Genomic DNA, 7,684 nt, shown 5'->3' with positions numbered 1-7,684 from the left:
ATGTAATAAATTAAATTAATAAATTACTCATATAACATTATTCACACATATTTGGTATTAAACAAGTGTAAAAATAGAAAACAGTGTATTATGGCTTAACAAACATCAACAGCTGGTTTAACGCTATGGTTAACCCCAGTGACTCCACATAGCAGCATTTCCAACTCCTGTCCTCATAGTGAGGCTGAAGGGGCTGAAACACTATCAGTCTAACGCCAGGGCCACACCAGACGCGGAAGCGCTGCGAATAGCCTTGAAGCGCTGAGAAGCAAAGCCAGTTTCCTTTCGGCGCCCATGTTAACCGATTGTGTCATCCACACCGGCCGCACCAGAGAGAGAGAGAGAGAGAGCATCGCTCTCCCAGGTGAAAGTTCATTCAACAACACACATACGTGGTTGGGTTTGGGCAACAAAAACATGGTTAGGTTCAGGCAACAAAAGGAAGTGTTTGGGTTCAGGAAAAAAGAACAGGGTTTGGCTTTAGAATCTTACAGGATGTGAACACCCCTCTCCTGGGTGAAAGTCAGTGTTTGTTGGACCCATCCACCACATCTCCCACCTGCCCAATTCGGACTTTTGCAGCCTTAACTTTCTTCCTTGTCCCACCTTGTTTCCCCCTGATGGCGCTGGGTGCTGTCAAACTACAACGGCAACTGGCCATGTATCACGCCGACGTTAAAGGATGACTTTTCTTGTTGGTTTCTGACGCCACAAGTCACTGCCCAAGCGCTGGATTTCGTCAAAATTCCAGAAAGAGAGCCAAGAGGCTGACTCCCATTGACCCTTTGCTAAGCCCAGCCCATTTGCTGTTCGCTGCTGATCAGCTGTCGGCACTGTACCTGTAAATGCAGGGTAGGTCTTTACTCACTTTGCAATCATTAAAAAGCAAAAGCAGCGTGTGTCAGTGTAACATTACATTACCTTCAGTAATATTAGCAGTAGCATAGCAGAGAAGGGTTACTTTAACGCAGTTAAAATGTAACATATATCTCCATCCAGCCTTCCTGGGTAACAAGTATCATTATTACATTTAACCATGGCAGAACCCACATGAAAATGTAGAAAATCTTAAACTATGGCATGAGTCTGTGGAGCACAGCCATAGTTGTCAAACTGTGGTCGGAGTTGGCAGATGCCACGCTGTAACTCAGTTTGTGTTCGAGGGTGGGACTTTGCAAAGGGCCAGTTGTCAAAGTAACAGATCTTTACTAGGACTAGTAATTGTAATGCAGTCTCTGAATTTAAAACTGTAATCTCTTAGGATTTATTTATACTTACACATTGAAGAGTTCCAAGAGTTCTGACTTATGCCTCCACAAATATGTAACACTAATGTACGATGCCAATGGTAATATGCTGGGACCGCAAGAACTGTGATTGGCTGCTTTTCCTACAAGTCTTGGATGCTGGTAGAAAGTGTTGATAGTAAAGATACCATTAAGAAAGCTGAAGAAAGACTTAGTAGGCTTCTGCTTCTCACTAACACACATCTAATAAAGCCACCTGTTCATCTCAATCACGGCTCTCTATCACGCTACATGAAAGAACATAAACACAGAACATGCATGTGATTAGGCTGTAGCTTTTCAAAGGTTATGTAACCATTGTTCTTACGGTGGCAAGTTAACATCCATTAGTCAACTGTAACTTCAAAATGAAAGGATGTTGTGCTGTCTTTTCATCCTTACATGCTAACACTTAGCTGGATATAGACTGAGAAAAATTAATTTAATTCACTGTGCCAATCAAAGGTTACTACTGACAGCTGCTGGCAGCTTTTACGATAGAATGTTTTCTTCCATGTTAATCAATGCATGAGCTGAAGTCGTGAATCAATCAACAAAACTTTGACCATTCCATTTTTCTTATTGGCACTCTTGCATGACATACACTTTAGTGATGATTGAGATTTTAAAAATGTATATGAATTTTAATTGGATTATGTGAACTGCAAATACTCCATTTCCTCAGTTGGATAAAACCAGTGGCAGAGCTTCATTTTGGTGCACTCCAGCAGCACTACACCCCTGCTTAGGGACCTCTCGTAATTTGTAATAATTGCGAATGTCGTTGGGGATTGTACTCTCGTGCGAATCTGTAATGTCTGTAATTTGTCAAGTAAAAAAAAAAAAAAAATCTATCGCAAATTACCTACCATATTTCTTCAAACACTGTGGTCATGTGATAATATTAGTCCTGTGCGAATAGGCATCTCAGTAATTTGGGTCCTATTTTTTTTTGTGCAAGTTTTCTTTTTCTTTTCTCTACTCATTTTTTCTGCCTCTTTTCTGGTCGAGAATTACAGAGGCTGCATTGGCAATTTTAAATGAAAGATTTGACAGCATTTTGGGAGCAAATTCAGGAGGCTCATCTCGCAACACAGCATGGAGACCCATTTGCAGAAAGAGCAAGTTCAAATCCATCAGAAGAGCAACATCTCAAAAAATGGTGAGATGGATGACATAAATGATGACAGCGTGCAGTAAACAAAATTTTTCTATCTTCCAACAGGCTCAACAAGCTAAATTTGATCGAAATACAGACTTTGCTCAGAGTAGGGCAGGGCAGAATAGAACAGGACCATACATGTACATGTGTAGGCTACTGTCACTCTATATTACAAAGTAAGCAGTAACTGTGGGTTGAATAATTAAAGCACAATAAGGCCTGATCAAGTATGATACCTCCATTCAGTGTTGTGGGATGCAATCTATGGGTGAAATCTGACAAGTCTGGATTATAAATCAAAATGACAATGGGGCCCTTACATCAAACACAAATCAGCCATGACATTACTTTTGCATAAAGTAATCACATTACTGTACACATTACAAAGTGTTAGTGCCCAACACCAATTGCTTTTGAATTTTTCCTATTTGTTCATCTATTAACATATCTGGAAAATTGTGTATTTTTCTCTCTATCTCTGTCTTTGCCTTTCACTGCCCTTCCTTCCTGGTATTCTTTGTTCTGCCATTTCTATCTCATGGTGTTTGCTATTTTTCTCCTGTAATCAGACACACAGATTCATCTCTGTCGCCCTCAGACACCACCTAAATCAATTTCCCAGCACTCTCCCATCTTGGAGGGCCCCTGTCAGGGTTTGGCACCTTGTAGCTTGGGACACACCTATACGCACACGCACACACTCTCTCTCTTTCATTCACCCACACAGTCACTAAAACACACAGACAGGCACATATAAAACACACACAGGTGCACACACACATGTACACTCACACACACACACACACACACACACACACACACACACTCATACCGGTGATTCACCACATCACTGTTCTCTAATGTCTTACTTGCTTCATCTTTGCAACATCCATTTGTCATTGCTGACAGGTCCTGGCAGCCGCATCTATCCATCCTACCTTTATCCTCACTCCGTCAGCCCACACTCTGTTTCTCTCAACCCCGACCTCCTCCCCTTGGCTCCGTTTCTTTCTGAACTTCAGAGGAAGAAGTGAGGATGGTACACAAATGGTAGCTATATTGATGCAGGGCCATGTCTTCGGGTGGCGTCCGGCTTTGATACCAGCCAGCGTGTTCAATTCCGACATGGGGCTTTGGGTTGCCAACCAAGCAACCAGCCAGTCAGCCATGATCGGTGGTGTCGAAGACAGCATGTGATGCATTAGCAAGGAGGATCAGCTCTGGCTGGCATCTTGTGGAGAATGACTTAGACATGGTGTCATGGCTCCTGTGTGTGTGTGAGTGTGTGGTTGATATATGGCTGTTGAGGACAATACATTTCCAAGGAGTCACATTAGTATGTTTAACTAATAGAAAACACATATAATCTAAATTCAAAAGGCTGTGTTTTCCATTTACTCTGTCAGTTAGCTCTAGATCAAGGCCATTCTGTCCCCCACTTGTAGTCTAGACTGAAATACAATATGTCAGCTACTGATTACCATGACATTTTATACAAATATTTATGACTCCCAGAGGATGAACCCTACTGACCTTGGTGATCATCTGGCGTTTCCTCCAGCACCACCATGAGGTTGGCACTTTTTGTTTTGAGAAGAACAGGTTGAAGACTATTGGATGGATCCCAATTAAATCTCCAATGTTTTAATTTGTTCATGAGTAAATACAAAACAATGCAAAGCTAATGACATTCTCACCAAACTCAGCTGTGTTGTGTGTTTAGTGCTAACATTAGCATGCTAACACCAAGATGCTAAGATGTTGAGCATGGAAAACTTTAGGCTATACCATGCAAACTAGCCCCCGGGAAGTGCGGCGAACCAGACAGGGGATTGCAACTTCCGGGTCTGTCACGTGATGCCATTGGGCCCAAAAACACTTGTTCCCATAGACTTGCATTGTTAAAGACACGTCTGTAAATCAGTAGATACATTTTTCTGAGCGTCACAACCCCCGCGAAATGACCTCTTAGCCACTCGGTCAGTGGAAGTTAGCTGCTCGATTGACAGAAGTCTGTAGTGCACTTGCTCTATGGGCCTCACGAAATGGAAGATTCTGGTAATTTTTGTTTTTGTGTCATGCGCCACTGAGCAGCTTCCATAGGAATGAATGGGGCCTCGCCTCCAATGTTGTATCCAGCTTCCTTTATACATCCATGGTGTAAACATCACCATGTAAGCGTTGCCAACATGAGCATGTTAGCATGCTGATGTTAGCATTTAGCTCAAAACACCATTGTGCTTAAGTACCAGCTCACTGAGCCACTAGCATGGCTGTAGACTCTTACCACTTACTGATGCGTTCTTTGGGTATGATGTTTTTGTGTGGTCTGTCTGTTTGTCTGGAGGCTTATAGCCACATTTTTGTGAATGTAATAACTCTAACATACCGCACTGACCGCATGATCTATTTTTGTAGTGCAGTGTGTTGAAGAACTAGCATGCATCTTAATGAGTATAAAATAATTTTCTTGAAATTGCTGTCAGTGGTGAGGTCAAATTAATAGAACCCATGTGCTATGTGAAGTCATTAAAGTATTTGTTAATTTATGCATTATATGGCTTAATGAATAACCTTATTAGCATAACTGGTTAGGTATAATATATCATGTTGATTATACCCATACATTAGTTGGTTCAATGCTCCTTATTAAACGCATGTACAGGAGGCGGGGAAAATACTCAAAGCACAAAAGGGATAATGTAAAAGGGTCACCTAGAAGGAGAGAAATACAAAGAGGAGGATAACAAAGATATGGAGTTATCTTAAGTCCTGACCTTAAGAGTAGTCCTGTCCTGCCAGCTCATCCATCTTTTTACTCACTGTGTGTGTGTGTGTGTGTGTGTCCACCGATCCGTCTAGCCTTCTCCTAATCAAATATTGATCTGCAGATCAAAGACAGGAGGAGGTGGAGTTACAGCTCCCTCTCCATAAGTAAACATCACAAGCAAATTATTGTTTGAAGGTATTTTCTATTCTTATTTTTTATGCCCATTAGCGAGACAATAAATATCCCACAATGCCTTCAAGTCTTAATTACACATCCAGATTCACTGTCATTATTAGCTTCTGGGTCTTCTCTTTATTGATGTATCTCTGACTGTTTACCATTATGTAAAGCCCTCTGCAAGGCTGACGAAAGCTGTTTTGTCTGGTACCACGCCATGGACCCTCGAAGATAATGAATACATGGAGGCAGCGCCGTGGATTTATTTGCATCAGCTTTGAAATGTTTCGGGTGTGTGGCATCAGAAGTCACTTCACTGAGGCTGTGAGTCATCAGTGTGTGCTGAATGAAATCTGTCTAGGCTTTTTCGATTCTGCTCACGGTCATAATACTTGTCAACACTGGGGCATTTAACAAAGGAGCCTGGCCTCTGTCTGACAGCAGGAGCAACAACAGGATAGTATCTACTTTGTCAGTACACACCGGGGGCTCACTACGCAAATTAAATATATCACCTTTTTTTTGGTGGATGCCGCTGCTTTTGAATTACATTGTCTGAGTTGTTGATTTGCATTGAATTCCGTACTGTGAAGAAAAACCAAACGTAGACTTGACCTGAAGGGGGGCGGGGGGGCACATGCAATTCAAAGCAGTGGCCAGTAATTGTGTTGACAGTGATAAATAGTGATGTGTTGCAGCAAAAAGGATCATAAATCACATGTGACAGCAGTCATGGAGCATGGCTAGAAGACCCACAAGCATGACGACATCTTACAACCTGAGATTTTGTTGTTGGCTGTCACTTTGTTGTTTACTCAGTTTTTTTGCAAAATTGACCCTGTGACCTGCTGAAGCTTCATGGCATCATTCTGCTTGAATCTTTTTGTCTTTATTCAGGCAGAAAAGGGATCCAGCTTTATGAACTGGTTGATAAATCAAGTAAAAAGATAGATTTGTAGTTTTTCAAGACTGTTAACAAATGAAATACAAGGTTGAGCCAAAGCTAATATGAGGCTGCAGCAGGCTGAGTTAGCTGAATTGAGTCGGTGTCTTCCAAAGTTAGGGGCTTTATAATAAGAAATTGCTTCTTTCTATGGTAGTTGCATGTAGGTTTGTTGCTGGTCTTGTGTTCATGGTTCCCTTTCAAAGTGTTTTCAAAGTTCAAAGTCCTTTAGAAGTTCTGTCCTTCGTGGCTGGGGACAGGTCTTAGGTTATGGTCATGCATGTAGATATAATTCATTGGGATTAGATTAACTCTGAGTTAAACCTGCAATAAATGATGTTTCATTACTGTACTTGTGAGAAGTAGAAACGAGCTACAAGCAACAATGACAGATTACTACCTTTCAAGTTTATCAGTTCAATTTAATCAATTTTATTTATAAAGCCCAATATCACAAATCACAATTTGCCTCACAGGGCTTTACAGCATACGACATCCCTCTGTCCTTATGACCCTCGCAGCGGATAAGGAAAAACTCCCCAAAAAAAACCCTTTAACGGGGAAAAAAAAAACAGTAGAAACCTCAGGAAGAGCAACTGAGGAGGGATCCCTCTTCCAGGACGGACAGAGGTGCAATAGATCAGCATAATAAATTAACAGTAATCCGTATGACACAATGAGACAGAGAGAGAGAGAGATAGAGAGAGAGAGAGAGAGAGAGAGAGATATGGTTATGGTGACCTTGTTGATGTGTGACACATACAAGACATACACTCACCAGCCACTTTATTAGGTACATCTATTCAACAGCTCATCAATACAAATGGCTAATCAGCCAATTATGTGGCAGCAATTCAATGCATTTAGGCATGTAGACATAGTCAAGACGACCTGCTGAAGTTCAAACTGAGCATCAGAATGGGGAAGAAAGGTGATTTAAGTGACTTTGAACTTGGCATGGTTGTCGGTGCCAGATGGACTGGTCTGAGTATTTCAGAAACTGCTGATCTACTGGGATTTTCATGCCCAACCATCTCTAGGGTTTACAGAGGATGCTACAAAAAGGAGAAAATATCCAGTGAGCGGCAGTTCTATGGGTAGAAATGCCTTGTTGATGCCAGAGGTCAGAGGAGAATGGCCAGACTGGTTCAAGGTGATAGAGGGCAACAGTAACTCAAATAACCACTCGTTACAACCAAGGTCTGCAGAAGACCATCTCTGAATGAACAGCATATCAAACCTTGAAGCAGATGGGCTACAGCAGCAGAGGACAATACCAGGTGCCACTCCTGTCAGCTAAGAACAGGAAAGTGAAGGTACAGTTCACACAGGCTGACCAAAATTGG

This window comes from Epinephelus moara, chromosome 4 (assembly GCF_006386435.1).
Source record: "Epinephelus moara isolate mb chromosome 4, YSFRI_EMoa_1.0, whole genome shotgun sequence".
Lineage (NCBI taxonomy): Eukaryota > Metazoa > Chordata > Actinopteri > Perciformes > Serranidae > Epinephelus > Epinephelus moara.
This window is presented reverse-complemented; position numbering follows the sequence as displayed.